At 38.1% G+C, this 23700-nt stretch overlaps 1 long non-coding RNA gene across 8 annotated transcripts in view; it reads right to left on the bottom strand.

Moving 5' to 3' along the window:
- The window catches only part of LOC122237937, a 108953-nt gene that overhangs the window by 35457 nt on the left and 49796 nt on the right, over positions 1-23700 (bottom strand). For 7 of the 8 annotated variants that reach the window (XR_006216723.1, XR_006216726.1, XR_006216727.1 and 4 more), the window contains one exon: positions 17109-17149. The exons of the other annotated variant lie outside the window; for it this stretch is intronic. This is a non-coding gene — a long non-coding RNA (uncharacterized LOC122237937). The remainder of the gene's footprint in view (positions 1-17108; positions 17150-23700) is intronic. 8 annotated transcript variants of the gene reach the window in all.

A 23700-nucleotide genomic window follows, 5' to 3' on the forward strand; every position in this document is an offset into this window, starting at 1 on the left:
ATTTTTTAAAACTCTAAGCAATTGTCTTTTCACAACCGAGGATAATTCAGGAAGGTCATGGTCCAGGTGGATTATAAGGGCAAGTCCAGAAACTCCTCTACAGAATATATTTATACTATGGCTTTTGATAAAGATGAAGTGACTCTAACAAGTGATTCTTATTTTGGGAAAGAGTAAGAGTCTCAAAGCTTCCATTTGGAGTTAAAGAAGAAAGGAAAAAGGAAAAAGAAAATTATTTAGACAGATAGTGGCTTACAAATTTCTGGAAAGAATGAAAGAACAAATTCTCTGATATAAGAAATCCAATGAATTCCATACAAAGTAAGAAGGAATGGATACATGGTGAACATAACATAACATGGTGAAATTATAGAATACCAAAGACAAAAGAAGCCAGAAAAGAGAAGACTCATTATCATTAAAGGACAGCCGAACTGACAGTTAATTTTTCAGACTTTATTTTTTAGGGCAGTTTTAGGTTCACAGTAAAATTGAGCAAAAAAAATACAGAGTTTCTATATATCCTTTACCCCTACACATACACAGCCTTCCCACTATCAATATCCTGTACGAGAGTGGTACATTTTTAAAAATCAACAAACCTACAGTGGTTCATTATCACCAAAATCAAAATTCATAGTTTACAGTAAGGTTCACTCTTGGTGTGCATTTTATGGGTTTGCACAAATGTATAATGACATGTATCTACCATTATAGTATTATATAGAATACTAAAGATCCTCTGTGCTTCACCTATTCATCCCTACCCACCCCCACCACTCAGCCCTGGCAACCACTGACTGATCTTTTCCTGTCTCCATAGTTTTGCCTTTGCCAAATGTCATATACTTGGAATCCTAACAGTATGTAGCCTTTCAGATTGGCTTCTTTCAGTTAGTAATATGCATTTAAGTTTCCTTCATGTGTTTTCATGGCTTGATAGCTCATTTCTTTTTAGCACTGGATACTATTTCACTGTCTGATGGACCATAGTGTACCTATCTGTTCACCTATTGAAGGATATCTTTGTTGCTTCCAAGTTTCGGCAACTATGAATAAAACTGCCATAAATATCTGTGTGCAGGATATTATGTGAACATAAGTTTTCAACCCATTTGGGTAAATATCAAGAAACACAATTGTTGAATCATATGGTAAGAGTATGCTTAGTTTGTAAGTAACTGCCAAACTGTCTTCCAAAGTGGCTGTACCATTTTGCATTCCCACCAGAAGCAACACAGAGTTCCTGTTGCAGACATCCGCACCAGCATTCAGTGTGGTCAGTGTTCTGGTATCTCATTGTTTTAATTTGCATTTCCCTAATGACGTATGATATTGAGCATCTTTTCATATGCTCATTGCCATTTGTTTATCTTCTTTGGTGTGGTGTTTTTTAAGGTCTTTTGGTCATATTTTAATTGGGTTGTTTGGTTTATTATTGTTGAGTTTGAATAGTTCATTGTATATTTTGGATAACAATCTTTTATCAGACAGGTTTTTTTGCAAATATTTCCTCTCTTAATGAAAAAAAGCATCAACAGATATAAAAGTAAAATTTCTGCATAATGACAAAAGGCTAAATTCACAAGTTTGGAAATGTGCATTTAAAAACACAACTTCAAAGTATGGAGAGAAAAACTGAAATAATTATAACAAGAAATTGAAAAATCTATTATGCTATGATATTGTAATATAGTCTCTTAGCAAATAATAGCTCAAACAGCCAAAAAGGAAAACAAAACAAATCAAATCAGTTGGAACACAGAAGATCTAGACAATATATCAGCAAGTTTGAACTTGTGTGTGCGTGTGTGTGTGTGTGCGTGTGTGTCTGTGTGTGTGTATACACATTTGCCTATTAGAGAACACACACATATATGTATCTACACTTGCCAATTAGAGAATACACATTTTTTCAAGCATACAAGAAATATCTAGGAGACTAACCACATACTAAGCTATAAAGTAAATCTCAACAAATTTCAAAAAAAAAACCCAGTATCATTTATTATTTTTTTATCATAATATAATTAGATTAGAAACCAATAACAAAATAAGTGGAAACCATAAAAATTTGGAAATTTTAAAATATACAAAAAATCCAAGTAACTCATGAGTGAAAAGGGAACATAAAAGAATAAAAAAAACGTAAAATTAACATGCAGAATGTTGGCATTACAGCACTAAGAGAAGTATTTATAGCCCTAACTCATTATATGAGAAAAGAAAAAAGATGGAAAATTAATGAGCTAAGCACTCAGCATAAGAAGTTAGGAAGAGATCAGCAAAACACACACAAAAAGTAGAAGTAATAAAGGCAAGAGCAGAAATTAATGAAATAAAAAGTAAATATACAATAATTAAATTAAAAACCCAGGTATTAGTCTTTGAATGAATAATAAAAATGAAAAACCACCACCACCACAACAACAAAACTTTAGCAAGGCTAGATCATGAGAAAAACCCAGAAAGGACAAACAAAATCACAACAAGGGGGCATTACTTTCAATGCAAAAGAGATTAAAATATAGAATGATTATGTAATTATTCACTCATGGTAGTAAATTTGAAAAAATACAACAACAAAGCCCTAGAAATAAACTAGAAATAAAACTAATTCAAGAAAAGAATTTAGGGGGTCGCCTGAGTGGACCAGTCAGTTGAGCATCCAACTTCAACTCATGATATCATGGTTTGTGAGTTGGAGCCCTATGTCAGGCTCTATGCTGACAGCTCAGAGCCTGGAACCTGCTTCGGATTCTGTGTCTCCCTCTCTCTGCCCTCTCCTGCTCGGGCTCTGTCCCTCTCTCAAAAATAAATACACATTAACCAAAAAAAATTTTTAAAGAAAAAAAGGAAAAGAATTTAGGGGGGTCTGGGTGTCTCTGCTGGTTGGGCATCCAACTCTTCATTTCAGCTCAGGTCATGAGCTCACGGTTTGTGGGATCAAGCCCCACATCCAGCTCTGTGCTGATGGTGCAGAACCCGTTTGGGATTCTCTTTCTCCGTCTCTCTATCTCTCTCTATAATTACATCATAAATTTCCTTTTGTATAAATCCGTATTTTCCTCATGTCTACACTTCTTAGAGCCAGAATTGTCATGAAGAGTAGCAGCGCTGTAAAACAAGGAAGCTGCTTTGTCAGTGCTTTGTAGGATTAGCACTTTCTTCAAGATTCTTTGGGCCTTAATTCTAAGAAAATAAATAGAACTTCATACAAGCCAAACAAAATAGGCTTCTCCTTTGGATTATAATGCCTTCTAACATTCTTGGGCTCTTTGTTTTTATGTTAGCGCCTGGTAGGTAACAAAAATTAAAAAAAGAAAAATGGGAGTATTTCTTCCAAAAAGTAGCATGAACCTCAAATAAACTGGTTTGCTATAAAGCTTAGTAACACCAGGGAAAAAACTGGAACCACGTATCTTTCAAGATTACATGTTTTCTTGTCTTCATTGCCATTCTCAGAATGTATCTCAGTTCTCTGCAAGATGCAAAATTAATTCCTTTATGTAACTGAGTCCTTACAGTTAATATTAATGTAGCTATTTATTTTAAAAGTCTACTGCCACTTCTAAAAATGTCTGAGGGAGTTTATGTATTAGCCCATAGTTCAAAGGCATACTATTATGTTTAAATGCCAAATAAAATAGACTCTGGAAAACATAAAGAAGTTGATGCTATCAAGGACCAGTCATGTTCTGCCTTTTTTGAATGGCTTCCTACCACAAACACTACCTCTTTCCTACACCCTTAAGTAGAGGTTGTTTGTTCCTGAACTTTCCACCTAACAATAGGGGTTGGCTGGGTTTGTTCAAAAGAATCAGCAGTACAATGACATTGTTAAGAGTGTGGACTATGGAGCCAAATCACCTGGGTGGAAACATGACTATGCACCTTGAGCAAGATATTAAATGTCACAGAGCCTCAGTTTCCTCACTTGTAAAATGGGGGCTAATAATAGTACTTACTTCAGAGGTGAGAATTAAATGAGCTTAGTATCTGTAAAGTACTTAGAACAGAACCTGGCACACAGTAGGTGCTAAATAACAATTACCACTTGCCTATTCAATATTCTGCCAATCTCCTGTCAAAATTCTTCCTCTGAAACTTGTGCCTCTCAAATTTTCTATCCTCCATCACTCGCTGTTCCTCTCATCACTCTCTGATTAGTATCAGAGATTTTGGAGCATGGCCTATGATTTTTCTCTCTACCCCAAATCTGCCATAATCCTGCTGTCTTCAGAGTTCATGTGGATGGCCCTTCCAACACCCAGTGCTTTGGCTTCTTCGTCTGCAATGCCCCTCATCTCCACACAGATATCGACAACTCACCCCTTTTCCTTATTAGTACCTGCAGCTACTCCACCTGTAAGATCTTAAACCATACCATTCAACTTTCTTACCACAAACTCCCATTATCCTCATTGCTCCAATAATGCCTGCTTATCCATCAGGATTGTGACTGAAGTCTTATCCCACTCACTCCACATGTCACGTGCTTTTTTCTGGTTTTGCTTCCATTGCCATCTTGCTTTGGTTCAGCACTGTAACCTCTTAAATAACATCTTCAGCTTCTCACTCTTCTTGCTCTGTTTTTCCTTCTGCAATACTTACCCAAATGTGGATCAGCTCAGCGTTCTTTGCTTCTAACACCACACTAAGTAAATCACTCAACCATATGTATAGGAACCATTAACTCATGGTCTCGCTTCTCAGCCCAGCTCGCCATTCCCCTCGCGAGCCCTGCATTTCTTTGCAAACCTCCTGCTCCCCTGCTCTTCTCTCATATCAAGTCACCAAGTTCCACCTAAACCACTTCATAAATATCTTTTGAATCTAAAAGCCCTGCTTGATTTCTTCTCTCATCATCTCTACCCATCACTTTTACCATCTCCAAAATATTCTCCTCTCAGCTACCAAAGTAATCTTCCTAAAAATTCAAGTACCATCATGTTCCCTACATACTTAATTCCCTTCAGGAACTCCCTACTGCTTCCTGATGGAGGACTGACCCCATAGCTTGACCCCAAGGCCCTCTGTGACTAGGCCGTGTTTACCTCTCTAAACTTCTTTCCCGATTCTTCCAGCCTGCACCTTACACACTCAGTTACTTGTCCTTCCTTGAATGTGCCATATTCTCTCAGACCTCATGCATCTCATATGCTACCTCCTTTGGAAGGATTGCCCTTTTTCTTCTTTTTCTACCTGGGTAACTCCTGTTGATCTGTTACGATTCACTTCAAGTGTTACTTCTCGTCAACTCTGGGGTAGAGACTTCCCTGACCCTTCCTCTTCCTGAGTAGGCTGCCTGGGTGTCTCTCTTTGTTCTTCTATGTGTTATCTCTTTTTAAGTACTCGCCATGTTCCTGGCACCAGTAAATGGTTCATGGATTAGTGAATAAGCAAAGACATCCCATTTCCATAAAATAATGGTAAAAACTACAGTAGCATTTCATTTTATACATCCATTTGGAATACAGGCTTTTAAAACTAGTGGAGTTAGTTTTGACGGGGTCACTATTACAGAGTGACTGACACTCCAGGTAGCTGGCAACTCAAGCTCTCAAGTAACTGGCTCACCAAAACCGAGAATTTGATTGATTGCTACCACTTACTGGAAGCCCAACAATATATTAAACACCTAAGACTGTCTTTTAGCTCTTCTGGAGGCAAGATGGATTTAGCAGCTCTACATATCACATCCCCATATATCAACGCTTAATAGAGAAAGGTCTTTCTCTCTTGTATTTCTTTGTTAAAAAGGCAACAAAAATCCTTTTCCAGAACCCTTCCCCCATCCCTACCATCACAGTACAGTTTGCAAACATAATTCATTCCAGAAACATACTTAATGTATGTTTCCATGTAATCCAAAGCACTTGTATATCAAAGAGAATTTCCCCAAAAGAAATAATGGAAACTCAGATGATTCATTCCACAACCCAAAAATATTCATTTAAAACAATTACATGGGGTGCCTGGGTGGTTCAGTTGGTTAAGCCGCCGACTTCAGCTCAGGTCACGATCTCATGGCTCGAAAAAGTCTCGTTGAGTTCAGGCCCCACTTCAGGCTCTGTGCTGACAGCTCAGAGCCTGGAGCCTGCTTCATATTCTGTGTCTCCCTCTCTCTCTGCCCCTCCCCTGCTTGCACTCTGTCTCTCTCTCTCTCAAAAATAAAAAACATTAAAAAAAATTTTTTTAAATTACAATACTGTAATACAAAATAGTAAACAAAATACAAAATACAAAAAAATAAACAAATTAACCAGCACTTACCTTTAAAAACCTTTACGGCCAGTGTGAGGGAGACAAGAAAGAGGAAGCTTGTTGTGTAGGAGGACTTTCATGATCACTAACAGAATCACTGCTGTCTGTTGGCTCAGTGGAATTGTTTTCTTTTCGTGCAACTTTAACAAGGAACCTATCCAATGACACTTGCTTTTTCCTTCTTTTGAGGATTTCATGGAAACATGACATTGCATTGTCATTAAACAGATTAATTACTCTCACTGCCAGAGCCTTATTCGGGGGGTGCTGTTTTACAAAATTTTGCATTGTTCCCGCATTTGACACATCTCCCTAATCTCATTTGAAGTGGGGGATTCCTTCACCTTTTCCTCCTCCTCCTCTGCAGAGGAGATACAAACATAGACTTCTTATAAAATCTTGCAATTTCGGCCACTCACATACCTCATTCGTACTTCTCAATGATTTCTTTCTTAACTTCCACCATAATCATGTCCTTCTTCTTACTGCCTTTCTTTTCAACCTTTTTCTGCATGGGGACCATTGTATATGCTCACACAGATGTTGACTACAGTACAGCATTAATAAACTCTTGTCATGTACTGTATTTAATGTAACAGGCAATAAGGCAGCAGAGGAAAGGGTCTCTATCTGCAGGCAGCCTGACCTAGAATGAAGCAAAGCATTCCTGAGCTTACTCTTGTATGGAAAAGCAAGGGACTGTCCATAGGTGCTTTGAAGTGACAAAAAATACACTAGTGCCCGTTGTGAGCACCTTCCAATATTCTGAAAAATCACTCATTGCTGCCAATCACTGCAGCATGAGACAGAGCACCCAAGCATGGGAGATGATCACCCACAATCCCGCAGCGAGAGAGAGAGAGAGAGAGAGAGAGAGAGAGAGAGAGAAGAACCATTGGCTCAGTTGTGATCATGTGACAGTTGGCATCACGTACTACTCGTATTGCAAGGCATTTCTCGTTTATCAAGTTAAAACGTATTAGAAATGTTTGCTCATGTTGCGGAACACTCACAGAACAAGTTACTCGCAATCCAAGGTTTTACTATAGTTCCTTCCAATCTCACGGGCCAAAGCCAGATCAAATTCCAAACCCCTAAACTGGTCACAGACATGGGGAATGGGGGCATTATTTTGGCTTAGACCAATCCCATCAGGATATAACTGAGTCACCTGAAGGGAAAGCACACTAAAACAAAATTAGAGTTATAATTAAGGATGAGGAGAGAAATGGCTGTTCGTGTAGGCAACTGGCAGTCTTTGCTAAAACGTGTGTCATCACTGAACAAATGTTAGATTTAGCATTAGGCACATTATAGTTTGATTCCCATCTTTGCCATTTTCTGGTCGTGTGACCTTGGGCAACGTTTCTTCCCTTTTAAGACTCAATTTCCTCATCTATATAGCATTATTGTGAAGATTAAATGAGATCACATATATAATGTTGCTAACCCACACTGAACATTCATTCATTCATTTAAAAAGATTTTTTGAACATCTACAATGTGCCAGGCATTATGTCCCAGGATATAGAAGTGAGTAAGATAGACAGGATCCCTCCCTTCATATCATTTATTAGCAATAAATGTTAGTTTCAAAATTTCCTAATTTTTTTAAGAAATTCAGAAGGACTTTGATTACTCTGACAATCACTTAAAAATTTTTTTTCATGTTTATTTATTTTTGAGAGAGAAAGAGACAGAGTACAAGTGGGGGTGGGGGCATGCGGAAACAGAGAAAGAGGGAGACACAGAATCCAAAGCAGGCTCCAGGCTCTGAGCTGTCAGCCCAGAGCCTGATGCGGGGCTCGAACCCACAAACCACGAGATCATGACCTGAGCCAAAGCCATATGCTTAACTGACTGAGCCACCCAGGTGCCCCATCTTGACAATCACTTTTTAAAGAAACTCAGTGTTTTCAGGAGTACGTATGACTTCTGAAGTTTTATATTTGATGTGTGAAGGTTCAGAAACATTTATTCTTTTTCCTTTTGGTTTATTCTGTTTAATTAAAATTATCAGAGAGATTTATATTTTTATCAGTATATTGTCACTGTGAATGCTATCCTGATTCCTAGACTACAGATGATTGGTAAAATGCAATGTTTTTAGAAGTGAATAACCGAGACAATATCCAATATGATCTTACAGCCCTGAGGAAAAACAATTCGGATGCAAGAGCATGCAGTCTGTCTATCTCGGTAGTCATATACTTGGTCTAGAGTTAACAGATCCAACTCATGCGGAGGGTTAACTGTCACTCAATAGGAACAATCAGGTAATTAGGGTGACCCATTCCCCATTCACACCCATGAACAATTATAAACAGTAGAGTTGAAAAGGCTTGTAAAGACTAACCTCTCACAAAAACACTTATGTGTGAAAGTGTAATTAAGATACTGTGGTAGCAGATTAAGGAGTCTCTCTTACCTTAACCTTGTTTTGAGATACAGTAAGAAAACTGGTTGTAAAACAGGAGATCTAGAGATATGATACAAAAGACGGGAGAATAAACATTAAGTTTACAAATCTGGGGGCCCAGAAAAGAGGAACCTCTGCTCACTTATCATGCCTGACCTACCTCTATCTAGTTTTCTTTTTTTTTTTTTTTTAATGTTTATTTATTTTTGAGACGGAGAGAGACAGAGCATGAACGGGGGAGGGTCAGAGAGAGAGGGAGACACAGAATCTGAAGCAGGGTCCAGGCTCTGAGCTGTCAGCACAGAGCCTGACTCGGGGCTCGAACGCACAGACCGTAAGATCATGACCTGAGCCGAAGTCGGAAGCTCAACCGACTGAGCCACCCAGGCAACCCTATCTAGTTTTCTTATTGACCATATATACTGAGCTGTTTCTTATTTGCATTTTTCTTTGATCCTACCAAGGAACTGAGTTTTTTTTTTTTTTTTTATCAAGAAGTGTCTTTATATACATGAAAACCAAGCATTACTGAGTCATTAAAAGTTGAACTGTTTTTCTAGTACTACCTATGGATTTTCTCCAGCACATGTCTTCATTCAGTCTCTCTTAAGACCAAATGAGTACCTAAAAGAAGTGTAGGTGGCTAGGGCACAATTACTAGACATGGACAAAGGTGAATGGGCTTTGATGTGATCTAACATTTAACTTTAATCACAAATATGAGGGTCAGAAGGAAATCTACCTATCCAATGTGGACAGACAATGTGTCCACAAAAGTTATCAAGAGGAACACAGACACAGGGAAGGCACTGAAAGTTTGTGGACAGAATTAACCAAGAGTTGAAACAAGAGACAAAGTCTCTTATTAAATTTTATGGCATGTGAGATTAAGTTTATGAGACCAAATATCTTGCAATCCTGAGGCATTTCTACAGTGAAATATAATATTTATAGAAAAAAGTTCAAGGAACAGACATGTTCCTTGACATGACTTATCAACATCCATGTAATCACCACCAATGTCAAGAAATGGATTGTTGCTTGCAACTGAGAAGACTCCTTCTCCCCCTCCCAATAATTAATGTCCCCAGCAAAGGTAATCACTATCCCCACTTTGATGAAAATAATTTGCTTACTTTTCTTTTTCTTTTAGAGAGAGCACGAGTGGGAGGGAGGGGCAGAAGGAGAGAAAGAGAATCTCAAGCAGGCTCCACGCTCAGTGTGGAGCCTGACAGAGGGCTCAATATCACTGCCCTGGGATCATGATCTGAGCCAAAATCAAGGGTTGGACGCTCAATCTACTGAGCCATCAAAGTGCCCTTTTCTTGCTTTTCTTTATAGTTCTTTCACCTAAGCATGCATCCCCAACGCTAGTTTTTTTTTTTTTTTTGGGGGGGGGGTTGCCTGCTTTTTGAACTTCATATATAAATGGAATTTATACCTATTCTCTTGTTCTTTACTTATTTAATTCAACATTATATTTGTGAGGTTCACACATCTTGTTGAATGTTAGCTATAATGTATTCAGTTACAAAAAGTAAATACTATACAGTAAATTTTAGTTACTGTATAATATTCCATTGAAATAATGTACTACAACTTATTTCCCAGTTCTTTTCTTAGATGTTTTAAAAGCCAAAGAAGTTTTAATCTCTTTTTCTAACTACATAGATTCTCATTATAGTGAAGCTATGGACTATCGTTTTCACTTATTAAATTGGCTAATTTAAGGGAGAGAAACAAAAAAGTTTCTTAAATTCAGTGTGCTTCAGAAAAGGGGTACTTGGAGAGAGTTGATTCTGATTGGGCTGGTGGAAGGTGGAAGGAGATCCAAGGAGGTTACTTTCCCCAATTTTTGCAAAGGAGAAACACTTGAGGCCATGCTCCAAACCAAATCACTCTGTTCTCTGTCACTGAAAAAGGAGCAAGAAAAACATGGCTACGTGGGCAGCGAGTATGTGCTTGATATGAAAGAGAGAAAGAGCATGTACATGTACACATGCACAAAAGGACTTCAATTCTAGTTGTTATTCCATTAATTCTTGATACTGGTTTCGATATATTTGCTGTGTGGTGGTCACGAAAGCAGAACTGTTCTAGTAATCACAGACTTGTTACAAAAAAGGGCTGCTACCTTGCACTGGACTGGGTTATTGTTCAGCAAATACTCAGCCCTCCTCCACCTCTCTCTTATAATGAAGTATATTTTCCTATCTTTGGGCTTGGCCATATGACATGCTTTGGCCACTGGGAAATCAACAGGTGTGATAGAAATAGCAGCTCTAAATATGCTTGACTGGTGGACTCATGCTCTTGTGCTCCAGTGATCTGCCAAAAAAGCAAGCCCTGGTTGGCCTCTCCCCTGGGTCCCAGAAGAAAAAAGGTGGAGCAGACCTGAACCCACACCATAGCCAACCAATTCGCAACTTGGAGCAGAGCTGCCCACCCCAGATGCGTCTACGTCAGCCCAGCTGAAGGTGACTAGTGCAAGAATAAATGTTTGTTATTGTCAGCCACTGAGTGTTGACTACTTTGCTATTATAATGACAAAAATTGTTTTATAGCTATAGTCAGAGTTGTAAAGATCAGGCCATTATCACTCCTTAATAGTAATGAACTTGGCTCCATTTACCTCAATCTACATTTGCTCCATAAAACCAGGGATTCAGATTTCAAGACTTTTTTTTTTTAAGTTTATTTATTTATTTGGAGGGTGGGGAGGAAGAGAGACGAGAGAGAGAATACCAAGCAGGCTCCTCACTGTCAGCACGAAGCCCAATGAGGGGCTTGAACCCACAAACCGTGAGATCATGACATGAGCTGAAGTCAGAAGTCAAGAATCGGATGCTTAACTGACTGAGCCACCCAGGAGCCCCATTTGTTTTTTGTTGTTTTTTTTTTAAGCTCAAATACTTACTTCCCAGAGACCTATGACCAGATCCTTTTGGAATTTGAAGAAGGGGCTGGTAGGAGATGGAAATAGATAGCTTGGGGTCAGTGGAAAGGATCTAGCATCAGTTAGGAACTTTTTGAGCCTTGGCTATACCCCTTGGGAAAATGGCAGAAGAGACCACAATTGCATTCACGTAGTAGGTATGCTGTTCTGGGCTTATTCAGAGAGGTGGGAGAGGTCCTATTCTGGTGTGAGGTATACAAAGGGTTAGGGCATAGGTCAGTTATAGTTTTTAATAGCTAACTGTTGAGCTCAACAAAGCTATCCTCTAGGACAAGAATAGGTTTAGGGGTTTAATACTTCACGTACATGGAAACATGGTAAATTTCATATCCTCCTGGTGAGACTGTAAATTGATCTAACGCTTCGGAGAACTTGGCAGTAACTGGAGGTTATTTTGGAGAACAAGTACATATTAAATAATGTTGAAGATGCTCATATTTTAACATCCAGTAATTTGGTACTGGATGAATCTGGTAATGGATGAGACCAACGGTGCCTTACCTGAAGGGGCATTTTTGTTTATAATAGTGATGGGAGGCTTACTACCACACGTAGGGGGTGGGGATCAGGTATCCTCTATGTCCTGTAACCTGAAGGATAGTTCCATTAAAAACAAAACAAAACAAAACAACAACAACAAAAACAAAAACAACTGTCCTGGATCCTCCATGACTTTACAAGGCCTAGTAGAGGATTCATGTAGATGAAAAGTCTGTTTATAATTACCTAAGAGTATAACAACTTTGTTTCAGATATAAATACCAAGTATTTTTTGGTAAGATTTTAATATATATCAACTTTCCAGGGATGCAGCTACTGGAAAAGTGAAGATTGTATTTTGTCTTGTTCAGAACCTCGTTGCTCACATCACCAATGGCAACACCACTTTTGAGTTTTGAGTTTCCAATATCACAAGATTCTATGAGTCTGCATTTGTAGGTAACTTCATTTTGTCTCCTAATATACTATAGTGTATTTGTAGCCATTGACATATTGAATACAATTATTTTATTAAAGTTTGTTTTCTTATATTTCTACTTTATTTCACAGTAAATGCATTACATTTGATTGTTTTAAATGTGTAGATGAGTTAATTATCTATGAATTTCATTTCAAGATAGTTAATGGGGTGATATATTTGTTATATATATTTGTTAATAATAAAATATATTTATTATAAGAAGAGCACGTTGGGTCTGACGGTACTGAGAATTACTGCACTAGATAAACTCTCATATGCATCCAAAGAGATAAAAAAAAATGTAGTATAGAACTGCTCTCCAACAGAGTAGTCACTAACCACATTAATTAAAATTAAATTAAATTAAAAATAAGTCCCTCAGTCACATTGACATTTGAAGTGTTCAGTAGCCATATGTAGCTAGTGGCTACAGTATTGTAGAGTACAGATATTTCCATCAGTACCCAAATTTCTATTGGACAGAATTGGTTTAGAATATTAGGGCAACAATGTTTATAATATCAAAAACTTGAAAGCAACCTATGTTTTCATTAAAAGGGGAATGGAAAAGTAACTGGAATGCTATATATAGTGATGGAAATGAACGCTTACATGTATCAACACAGATGAATCCCTGAAATAACACTGAGAAAATCAAAAGACCTACATTTGAATGTCTTGCTTGATACATCTCTGAAGACAAGGGAAATAAAAGCAAAAAATGAACTATTGGGACCTCATCAAGATAAAAACTTCTGTACAGCAAAGGAAACAATCAACAAAACTAAAAGGCAAACAACATAATGGGAGAAGATACTTGCAAATGACATACCGGATAAAGGGTTAGTATCCAAAATCTATAAAGATTTCCAAACTCAACACCCGAAAAACAAATAATCCAGTGAAGAAATGGGCAGAAGACATGAACAGACACACACACACACACACACACACACACACACACACATATATACATACATATATACATATATATATATACACATATATATGTGTGTATATATATATATATATATAATATACAAAATGGGTACTACCAAGCAATGAAAAAGAATGAAATCTTTCCATTTGCAACAACGTGGATAGAACTGAAGGGTATTATGCTAAATGAAATAAATCAGTGAGAGAAAGACAGATACCATAAGCTTTCACTCATATGTGGAATTTGAGAAACTTAACAGAAGACCATGGGGGGAAAGGAAGGGAAAAATAGTTTCAAACAGAGAGGGAGGCAAACCATAAGAGACTCTTAAATACAAAGAACAAACTGAGGGTTGATGGGGGCAGGGAAAATGGGTGATAGGCATTGAGGAGGGCGCTTGTTGGGATGAGCACTGGGTATTGTATATAAGAGATGAATCATGGGAATCTACTCCTGAAGCCAAAAGCCCAGTATATACACTGTATGTTAGTAAACTTGACAACAAATTATTTGTGTGTGTGTGTGTATGTATATATATATATATATATGTATATATATATATAACTATATATATATGTATATATATATATAGTTTTATATACACATATATAACCTTTTGTATACACACACACACACATATATATATATATATATATATATATATATATATATATATAAGACCTGCCATTGAACATAATAATACTATGTGTTATTTAGGGATCCATATGTAGCAAAAATATTTTTTAAATGCATGGGAACGATAAACACCAAATTCAGGAGAGCAGTTATCTCTGGCAGCAAGGGAAGAGATGCAGTTGGAGAGAGTAAAATGGGGGCTTACCTGCACTTAAAATGTTTTATTTCTTCAGATATAAGGTGGACAAACAAAGATTCATTATTATTTATATATTTTAATACAAAGAATATACATTATTTTGTGTCATTTTTGTAGATATTAAATATTGCAAAATAAAACTTAAAATGTTTTTAACATTTATTTATTTTTGAGAGACAGAGCACGAGTCGGGGAGGGGCAGGGAGAGAGGGGAAACACAGAATCTGAAGCAGGTTCCAGGCTCTGAGTTGTCAGCACAGAGCCCAATGCAGGGCTCGAACTCACCGACTACGAGATCATGACCTGAGCTGAAGTTGGACACTCAATCGACCGAACCATTCAGACGCCCCATAAATATTGCAAAATAAAAATTTAAATGGAAGGTGTTTCATGAGCTTCTAACAGCAAGGGGTAATGTTTTGCTTACCTCTCTAAGGTTAGTGTCAAAGTGCCTGGCACAGAGAAGATTCTCAATTAATGTTGGTTGAATAGTCAACCAAACATACCAAAATTCATATGATAGTACAGTTTTAACTCTTAGACATAAACAGAATGCTTCAATCCCACTAGTTCAGCGTATCCAGTAACACAAACCTTTTTTTAATCATGCACTCATTTTACAAATATCTGTTAGGGGCCTACTATATGTCAGGCACTCCTCCAGTGTTAAGGGTACAACAGTGAACATGTAAAACAAAATTTCGTTCCCTCAAAGGACTTACATTTGAGTATGTGTTTTGGGGAGGGTGGCAGGGGAGAACCCAGAGGAGTATTACTAATAAAGAAAATAAACAGTAAAATAGAAAGTAAGTCAGATGGGATAAAGCTCTCAAGAAAAATGAAGCTGGGAGCAGAAGTGTTAAATGATTTTAGGCAATATTAAACAGGGTAGTTAGGTTCTCTTTGAATGAGTGACCGTTGAGCTAAGATTTGAAGCGAGGGAGACAGAGAGCCATGAGCAGTTGAGTCAGAGGGAGGAGAGAGTACAAGGACCTTGAGGCAGCCTGGAAAGGAGGCCAGGATAGCTGAGGGGGGGTGGGGGGGGGTGGTGAGTGCCTGGGAGGGGGTGGGAGAAGAGGGAGATCAGAGATTGGGCAGAGCCTGTGACTTTGGCTTTTACCTTAGGTGCGTTTAAGGACTTGGAATAAAGGACAGAAATCAGCTGGCTTACATATTTAAAGGATCACTCTATTTGGGGAATAGATAATAGTGGCAAGTAGAAACAGGGAGACCAGTTAAGACATTATTGCATTAATTGAGGCCAGAGGTGATGGTGGCTGGAATCAGGGTGGCAACAGTGGTGATGATAGTGGTCAGACTTTTGACAAATTTTGAAGACACAAGCACGGAGCTATTGCTGATGGACTGTATATGAGATGCGAGAAAAGGACCAGTCAAGGATGACACAAAGGTTTTTAGCTTGAAGTTGCCACTGACTCAGTTCCCTGAGAAGACAGGGAACTGGCTGGCTGGGGGCAGGAAGGGGTTCAGCATGGGACATGTCAAGCTGGCGATGTTTACTAGGCATCCAGATGGAGTTGTTAAGTAAACAGTTGGTATAGGAGCTTGAGGGTCAAGAGAGGCAAGGAAGCTGGAGAAATAAACTTGAGAGCCATTAGCATATAGGTGGTATTGAAAGGTTAAAGACAGGATGAGATCATCAGGGGAGTAAGAGAAGCTAGAAGGGGCGCCTGGGTGGCTCAGTTGGTTAAGTGTCCGACTCTTGATTTTGGCTCAGGTCAGGATTTCACGGTTTGTGATAAGGCAATGCAGTGTTTAGAAGTCAGGAAGGAAGAAGGAGATCTAGCCAAGGGAGCTCTCAGCCAACAAGGTAGGAGACATCCATGGAAAAGCTAATGCCTTGGAAGCTAGGTTAAGGAAGTATTTAAAAGAGGAAAAGCATGACTAACCAGCATTAAATTATGCTTGGGGCCCACATAAGATGATGACAATAACAGAGCTTTGTATGAAACAAAGTAAGGGTTGTGGGAGACCTTGGCAAGGCCAGTTGTGGAGGATCGGTGGGGGCTGAAACCCTTCTTGCAGAGGGCTCAGGAGAGTGGAGAGAAACGAATAAACAGGAAAGCCAACTCTTTCAAGGCTCTTTTTCTGCTTTATCTGACTTTTAAACAAAAAGAGAAGCCGTGCATTCCAAATTAAACTGACACAAATGCATACTGGAATCCAGTAATCTAAACATATATCTTATCTTGAAAGAATAGAGCACAAAGCTGCTAGAAAATTCCACTCATGTATGAGAATTTGCTTCATTTCCTACAAACAGAAAGAACTACCAGGAGAAACTGAACTAGGGATTCTGGTAAGGGAGGGACTATCCTAAATGAAGTGGTCACCTTCCTCTAATTTTGTTATGTGAAGCCAAATTAGTCCCCCCTAATTATCAATAAGTCAAATTTCCCCCAATGTATATTAGTGGTTGGCAACTATTAGTTCAACTTTAAAAGCCTTTTATCTCATGAGAACTTTAACCTCAAAGACCAATTCACCTGTCTGATTCACCCAGGATCAGCTCAGGGGATTCTCAGATAAGGCCAGCCTACTGTTCAAGAATCACGGAGGCACCTCATGAATCTTGTTAATGAACAAGATGTGTCAGGACGATAGGCCTGTGATCCCTAGACCTGCTTTGCTCTCATCTCTACCCAGAAAACTATGCCGAGGGGAACAATATATAAAAGACTGGCTTTAGCATATCATTAGTAAACTTACACTTTTGGATGACCTTCAACCCACTGCCATCAGATCAGGTGCTAAAGAGAAAAGAAATAATTAAGACAATTTCCTTCTTAAAATATAAGGGTTTGATAAATTATAATATAACCCCAGTGTGGTCCATTATAACACAGAATTAACTTGTAATATAGGGTGCTATTTATTAGCTTTTCAGAAAATCCAGGTGAAAACAATATCCAGAATTCATAAGTAGTAATCAGTAAATGGAGGAATAATTTGACAATCAAAAATTTCTATGGAATAGAGTGAAGTTATTATTACAACTGAGAAAGCTGAAAGAGATAAGAAGGCAAATAATTTTAATCACATGTATTGAATCAAATATTATTTATTTAGCATATTCTTCTAATTTATATATCCAGTTTTTAGAATTAACAATTATAATAGCTAATAGAAACCTTAAAATTGCAGAAAATCAATTTTTGGTTGTGTTTTTTTTGTTGGGGACATCTTTCCCTTGCTCCTCAAACCGAAATGTAATCAGAAATTTTTTTCCTTTCTTTTTTTAAATACATATTTTTTAAAGTTTATTTTTGACAGAGAGAGAGAGAGAGAGAGACAGAGCATGAGTGGGGGAGGGGCAGAGAGAGGGAGACACAGAATCTGAAGCAGGGTTCAGGCTCTGAGCTGTCAGCACGGAGCCTGACGCAGGGCTCGAACTCACAGACCACGAGATCATGACCTGAGTCGAAGTCGGACGCTCAACCAAATGAGCCACCCAGGCGCCCCTTTTTTTCCTTTCTTAAAACAGAATTGTTGAACTTGAGCTATAAAGTAGAAAAAGGAACTAACTTTTCTCTCTCTCTATTCATAAATCCATCTAGTGGATTTATTATTTAAACAAAAACAGGAATGAGAAAAGAGTTATATGATCTAATAAATTAGACACTGCATAAAAATAATGCCATATAAAAACATGGCAAGGAGAGTATTATAAGAAGACAATTAGGGTTTGGCATATAAGCATATCCTATCTGTACATTAAGTACATTTTTGAGTGTTATCTGGATCTCTAGCTTTTGACACAATTGTAAAAGTTAAAGAAGGAATCAAGAAACAATGCTGTGGGAAATAATCAAAAAGTTAAATTACTCTGAAGAAAAGTTAACTAAACTTTCATTTTTAACATAAAGTTCTTTTATCCAAGCATGCATTATTTAGATGTATTTCACATTATATAAAGAGTGCACCAGCATTCAATGTTTATGTGCATTTCACTTTATACAATATACTCATAGCATCCTAATAAATAGTAGGGCCCTAGAAATCAACTAGTCTAGTGTTCTGACTTTACAGATGAGAGGATTCAAGCCCAGAGAAGTTAAGTGATTTTCTGAACGCCACAGTTATACAGTGGTAAGATCCAAACTCAGATCTCTTGAATCTCAACAAAATGTTTTCTTTGATTGCCCCCCATCTGATAAAATTAAAAAGTGGTACACAGAGCAGACACTAACTGAAATCCACACAGATAAGTATGCGATTTCATCCTTCTATGAGAGAGACTAGTAAAGGGACCTAACATAGATTGGAGCATTTTTCTCTGTGGGTCACTGATGAAAAAAGGGAAATGGGCATTTCAGGCAGCAGTGAGATATAAACAAAGGTGCATATGCTGTCTTATTCCTGAGTTAAAAAAGGACATGACATGACATGCTAGAGCAACTGAAAGCAGGGCTGGAGTGTGGGGAGCAAGGAAAGAAGTCCCCAGAGGCTCTCTGGGGAGACAGACAGGAGCTGGCCCCCACAGAGACATATGATCCTGGACTGGGTTTCATCCTAAATGGAAAGGAATTCGCAGCAAGATGCTAAGCAGGGGGGCCATATGCTCATATTTTGACTCATTAAAGATCACTCTGTAAAAGAAATGTTTTTCCCTCTTGAATGCATAAACTATATATATTATCAAGTTCAGTAAAAGGGTAAGCAATTGAAAATCATCTCTTTCTCACTCCTGTCCTACAACCACCTAGTTCTCAGTTTGGTCCGAGTTCTCAGTTTGGTCCCAGTTCCCAGTTTGTCTGAGACCAAACACAATTACCTATTGTGCCCCCTCCCCTCCAACTTATTTTTTTAACAAAAATAGTTATATACACATTCTTCTGCATTTTGCTTTATTTCCTTAGCCTCCTTGGAGCACTTATCACATCATCTCATTTAGAGCTAACCAAAAGCTATGTATGTGTATTCTATTGTATGGACCTACAATTCCTAATTTTTTTTTTTTAATTTTTTTTTTCAACGTTTTTTATTTATTTTTGGGACAGAGAGAGACAGAGCATGAACGGGGGAGGGGCAGAGAGAGAGAGGGAGACACAGAATCGGAAACAGGCTCCAGGCTCCGAGCCATCAGCCCAGAGCCTGACGCGGGGCTCGAACTCACGGACCGCGAGATCGTGACCTGGCTGAAGTCGGATGCTTAACCGACTGCGCCACCCAGGCGCCCCTACAATTCCTAATTTTATATCAGTTCTCCATTGATGGACATTTAGGCTACACACACACATACACACACACACATATATGTACGTCACAATGAATATGCACAGGCATATATCATTTTGCTCTTCTGTAAGACACCTGAAGGATAAATTCCCAGAAGTAAACAGGCAGGTCATAAAGGTTCTATAAGATACTAATTTTGATAGGTATTGCCAAATTGCGGCCTGAAGTGAGTGAATTAATTTATACTCCCACCAGCAATGTTCAAGTGCCTATTATGCTTTATTCCTTGCTAACACAATGTGTTATCAACATTTTTGAAATTGCCAATCAGATAAATTTGTAGTTTGCATTGGTCTTGCGGTGAGAAGAGATCATTTACCTTGCACGTGGAGAACGACTGGAAGGGGGCGAGAATGACAGCTGCTCCGGCAAGCCCTGAGAAAGGTGGCTGGGGGTGGGGGAGGGGAGGTGACAGTAGAGGCGGCAATAGGGGGCAGAGGCACAGCATACAGTGCAGGTAGTTTATGGGATCTGGCCACGGACCGGATGTGGAGAAGGAGAGGGAGGGAAGTGTCAAGGGTGACTCTCTGGGTTTTCAATGACATGGAAGGAGGAGTTTGGGAAGCGACAGGAGACTGGGGGAAGCCCAGGAAGTCATGTTAAGAAGGAACATTTTAAGAATGTGAGGTTGTGCCAGCAGAGTGCCTGGAGGCATTTGGATGAAACAAGGCTGAAGCTCAAAGGGCAGGTCTAGGCTGGAGAGGGCAGTCCTCCCCTGTATTAGGCTTTCCCTCCATGAAGTGGGGGAAGGGTTTAAGATCACTCACACTGAATCTCGACGTGACACTGCTTGACCGAAACATAAAATCTATAATGTGAGTTCCTTAAGACCTGATTCAAGTATTTCCATAACTGTTCCATAAATCTAAGCACGGGAAGGATACATCTTTTGGGAAAAGGAATATACATGATTTGAAAAGCTCTTATTAAAAATAAGCTATGTCTCCATTTCCACACTTTTTAATCTTTTAAAAAAGTAAATGTTTGTTTAAAATACAAGGACTTGCAGTAGCACATTTAGAAAATGCAAAAAAGTGTAAACAAAAACCCACAGTCCCATTATTCAGAGTTCATTACTGTTATCTCTTTTTGGTGTTCCCTCTCTGACATACATGAGTCTGTATCATAGATTTACTTATATATATAATTCTAGGCATAGACTTTAAACATTACAATGTGAAATTTATATATCAGTATTCTTCAAAATATTTTATTTCAAAATTATTTTTGTAATATTTTATGTATTTTTAAAATTACAAATATATTTTAAACTGTAAGAAGATGGTCTCCCATGCAGAGGGATCTTTAATTATTTAACCACTATCACTGTGCATTGTAATTAAAAAATAATTTTTTCTGGATTGAACAGAAAGGATGTCCTTTTCATTTTCATTTCTTTGTTCTGTAGTGAGGTTTCAAATTTCAACATGCTTATTGTTATTTTTATGTTTATATGTTAATGTTATTTTTTAATTTTCTTAAAAGTTAAAAAAAAATTTTTTTAATGTTTATTTATTTTTGAGAGAGACAGAGAGAGAGAGAGGGAGCATGAGTGGGGGAGGGACAGAGAGAGAGGGAGACACAGAATCCGAAGCAGGCTCCAGGCTCTGAGCTGTCTCACGAAGTGTGAGATCATGACCTGAGCTGAAGTCAGACTCTTAACCAACTGAGCCACCCAGGTGCCCCAATAGTTTTTGAAATCACTGGTTGAAGCTGGGGGAAAATATCTGCTCAACAATAGCTTGTTTTTCCTTAAAAGAATAGCAGGTCTTACATGGGTCATCATTATATTTGCTCTTTACTCACTTTCACTGAGTACTTACTCCAACCTTGAACTTTGCATTTTGTGACGAAGAGTAACACTAATGTACCAAAAAGATTTGCTATTCACCTCAAATCAGTTTATGGGCAATGAAGATCAATTAATCTAAGTTAACTTTTACTCTCTTATCAGTACCACCTCGTGGTAATTTCTCTCTGTCCCAGAATAAATCAGCCTGTCCTCAATATCTCAATCTAATTAGGACAACTTTATTTTCTGATTTTTCCAGCCCCATTCTAATATCTTTCAGTGGAAATATAGAAAAGAGATGACTTCATATGTATGAGGCAGTGACTGAAGCACTGTTTGTGGGACCAAAGGACTGGAAACAGATGTACATCATAGGAGACTGTCACACCCATAGGACAGAATATAATGCGGCTGTTAAAAGGAACTGAGGAAATTAGGAGGAATTAGGTTAAAAAAGCAAGGTTTAGAATAATTTGACTTGTGTGAAAAATGGAGGTGCTGTAAGTAATACTATTGTTGGCATTTTTTAAAAAAGGAATTGTGTATATATATATATACATATATATATACACATATATATACACACACACACATATATATATACATATAGAATGAATATATGAATGAATGAATGAATATATACATATATATGTATATATATGTGTGTGTGTGTGTATATATATATAAATATATATATTTATATATATATATATTTAAATGCTTGTCTGTGCATAGAGAATGGAAGAATTTACAAGAAAGTGTTGACCTTCTGGCGGGGACCTGGGGTTTGAGGACCTGGGAATTGAGGTAGGAAGCTGACTTAATTTTCAATCAATTCTCTGTTGCATTGTTTGAATTCTGTACCATGTGCATGTACTATCTTTTTAAAGTTTATGTATTTTTGAGAAAGAGAGAGAGAGAGAGAGAGCACGGGTGGGGCAGAGAGAGAGGGAGGCACAGAATCCCAAGCAGGCTCTAGGCTCTAAGCTGTCAGCACAGAGCCCGACACAGGGCTTGAACCGACAAAACCTGAGATCATGACCTGAGCTGAAGTCAGCCGCTTAACTAAGCCACTCAGACGCCCCTTAAAAATTAAACACGGAAATGAAATTATTCACCTCAACCTATGGCAACCATGCCTTCTGCCTCTTCTTTCCCTCACCCACCTGCTGGAGATCTGCATAGACACTTCTCTGTGCTTCAAACTTGCACCCCCACCCTGATTACATGGCTCTGGTCAGCCTCCACTGTCTTGAATTAATTTTTCACTAATTGACGCTAATGCCTTTTAGAAATGTTACAAACCTCATGGGAAAGCTTCTGCTTGAACTCTGCACTACTGATAATCTTAATCTATTCTGTCCACTAACAAACTATATCATTCTGACTTTTGTTTATCACTCTTGCTTCCTATTCTTTCCTGTCATCCCAAATGTTTCTTGCCCACGGAAAACTGCACAGAATCCAAGTCGCTATAAGGTTTAGAATAAACAGTGGCTTGCTCAAGATTTTTAAAAATAAAGTTGAGACAATTTTAAGGAGTTGCCAGTAGATGTGCCTTTTGGAATGCTGTGAGACCTGTGAGCAGGAATGGTCTGTCCATGACATCTTTTCATCCCTGCGAGTTCTCCTTGTCCTAACATGTTCTACCGTAGAAGAGGAAGTGACAGAAATAAATCTTAGTGATGAATTTTCCACATACTACTGCTGTCGGCATCTCATCACAGAAAGTTAATCTGGAGCAGTATCTGTCCTATTACCAAACTTCAGGAATATGAATCCTAGGTTTGTGTACAAACTAGTAACTTACATTCGAAGTATTAATCTCCAGCCTTGGTTCTGTTGACTTCAACTACGCGTTTTTAATTATTCTATTTCTTTAAATCTAGAAGTTCATAAAACTTTCTTTGGTGGGCTGTGTGTGTGTGATATTTCCCTCTGACCAACAGAGGAGACTGTAGCAAACTGTTAAGCCAAGGACCTTTCTTAAAGTGTTTTCCAACACACTTATGAGATCAGTCATAATATTTATATATACTCAAGCACTTTGAAATCTCAAGCTGTTTTAACCAGCTGTCATTTTGGTGTCAAACTCCGGTCATTTTAATGTGAAACAAAGGTCAACAGAGGGTTTGTCTTATTCTTTTCCTATTAGTGAAATACTTTATTGTTATCAAACTCTGCTAAAGCCCCCAACAGCAAGTCCTTATTGCATATTCCCGTTATCTGAGTCACATGGGATTTTATGATTGTTCACAAATAAAACATATA

This window comes from Panthera tigris, chromosome B1 (genome assembly GCF_018350195.1).
Source record: "Panthera tigris isolate Pti1 chromosome B1, P.tigris_Pti1_mat1.1, whole genome shotgun sequence".
Classification (NCBI taxonomy): domain Eukaryota; kingdom Metazoa; phylum Chordata; class Mammalia; order Carnivora; family Felidae; genus Panthera; species Panthera tigris.